At 47.0% G+C, this 2,302-nt stretch overlaps 1 pseudogene; it reads right to left on the bottom strand.

Annotated features, from left to right (window-relative positions):
• Positions 1 to 1,322: 1,322 nt before the first annotated feature.
• Positions 1,323 to 1,733, bottom strand: LOC138452533 (GTP-binding nuclear protein Ran pseudogene; annotated as a pseudogene).
• Positions 1,734 to 2,302: the final 569 nt, after the last annotated feature.

The raw sequence follows: 2,302 nt of genomic DNA on the forward strand, positions 1-2,302 counted from the left end.
TGCCCCCACTTCAAGTTCTCCAGACAAGGAGGAGCCTGCTTCTGCGTCCCTGTACCTACTTTCTAGAACTCACTTCCCATGTCTCTCTGTCTCAGTATGGATCACCTGGCTGTTCTCTCATGCATCTTGAACCCCCCCAGCGCTCCCCACAGACTCTAGCACCAAACAGCAGCCAGACCCCGGCTCCCACCTATCTGCCTTTCAGCTACCATGCCTCGTCTCTGATTTATCTTTCTGAGCTCTGCCCCCTGCCTCCTTCCCCTGAGCCACCGCCCTCATCCGTAGGGCATCTAGTAACCTGCAGATGATGAGAATTCTTAGGGTGGGAATGGTTTTGCACTCAAATGGACTCTGAGGGTGGGCATTGTATCAATCTGGGGTTTTAAATATGTTTTATTAGCCAATATGTGGACATTGGGTCTGTGTGAGTCCAAGCTCTCACAACGCAGTCTATTTTGCTCAATATTCCATCTCTGTATACACCCCGGATGACAGCTGAAAGCACCCAAATTATCATTTTGACAAACCAATGAAAATGAAAAGTTATAATTGGCGTGTAAAAGTGGCATCCATTTGGATACGTATGAACCAGCTGCAACTTGTATGCTATGTTCCAAAGGTACCAAAGCCAGCGATTTCACCAGCTTCGTTAGCACCAAAAGTAATGTTTTAGACTGCTATATAGTACCTTGGGGTGCCCCTTTTCCTAGCAGAGGTCCAAAAGACAGACAGGAGTAGGAATGACTTGTCAAATAGTGAACATCTGCAGCTGCAGACAAGAGCAACATTTCCGCATGGTTTAACCGGCCAACATGGAGTCACATTTACACTAACCAGCAGAGCAACAAGTCCTTTCAAGTAGCATGTTCAATACACAGGGTAATGCACTAGTGTCTTTACAGTGCCACAGAACCAGAACATCAATTAAAACAAACAGAAAACAGCACTGGTGGTTCCACAAGAACTGCATCCTTAAAAGAAGTACTTACAGTGTATACAAGTTCACTTGCTTAGGTATTTGAAATTCAACTTTGTTATGGTCTAAACGAAAAAAGGAACGGGAATGACAGTAACAAACAGGGTTCACCACTGAAGTGATGTGACTGTAGCAGTCTTTAAATTAGATTTAAAACTTGAACGTTAAAGTAATTGCAGTCCAAAACAGCTAAATACGCAGGTCCAAAATATGAAGGAATTCATTTTACTGCCACATTCACTCCAAAGCCCATTCATCTCCTTCAGCATCCCAAAGATTAAGCACATGTTCTGCTCACCATTGCAAACACGCTGCACCATCGACATCACAGGGCAGTTGCCTTCTGACGCTGGGCTCCAGCCACACTCCCTCACAGATCGTCGCCTTCATCTGGCAGTGCAGTGGTTTGGGCAATCTGTAAATCTTGTTCATACTGTGCTGCCAATGCTGGGTCCGTAACAACTTCAGGGGGTGCGAGGGCAGGCATTGCTACAAACTCCAAGTTGGGATCACCAATTAGCTTTCTTGCAAGCCACAGGAAGGGGTTTTCAAAGTTGTCGTTACTCTGGGCAGAATTATCGTAGTACTGGAGATGCTTCTTCCTGTGGAATACTATGGAATTCACCTTCACCTTCCTGTCTTTAATATCCACTTTGTTGCCACAGAGCACAATGGAGATGTTTTGACAGACTCGTACGAGATCTCGATGCCAGTTGGGGACATTCTTATATGTGACTCTTGATGTGACGTCAAACATGATTATATTTCTTTTTGCCCTGGATTTAGCAGCTTATTCAGCCATGGTTGCAGGGTGCACAAGTACACAGAATCCAAGGAACGTTCTTCAGTGGGGCTGGGTCCAAGCTGCTGCTTTTATAATGGTGTGTTCTTACTGGCAGCAGTTAGCAGGCCAGTGCAAACTCTCCAGACTGTCAGAGGTGCCCGTGAGATCCGTTCCAGCACTTCTGGATATCAACAGCCACATGGTTCACTGTACCTCAGCTCCCCGGTGCCAGTCGTCTACATACTGGGGCGAGCCGCTGAAGCAATGGCGAGGCACTCCTCCTAATGAGTTCTGGCAGGTGTGAGCTTGGAACCGCACGTTTCAGCCCCGCCCTGCTCGAGTCTCGCCACTTCCACCCGCCTGCAAGTGCAAAAGGCTATTTCTTCGGCGTAGCTGCACAACCCAGCGCCCCTCTCTCCGGCACCTGCTACATACTTGCCAACCCTACCGATTTAGGCGGTAGGATACTGCTTTTTAAGCAGTCCTACCACCTGCCGATTTAGTCGCAACAAATACTGATGTTTTCAATATTTTTGAAACTT

The sequence above is a fragment of the Ambystoma mexicanum genome, chromosome 4p (genome assembly GCF_040938575.1).
Source record: "Ambystoma mexicanum isolate Mex_15411 chromosome 4p, UKY_AmexF1_1, whole genome shotgun sequence".
NCBI lineage: Eukaryota > Metazoa > Chordata > Amphibia > Caudata > Ambystomatidae > Ambystoma > Ambystoma mexicanum.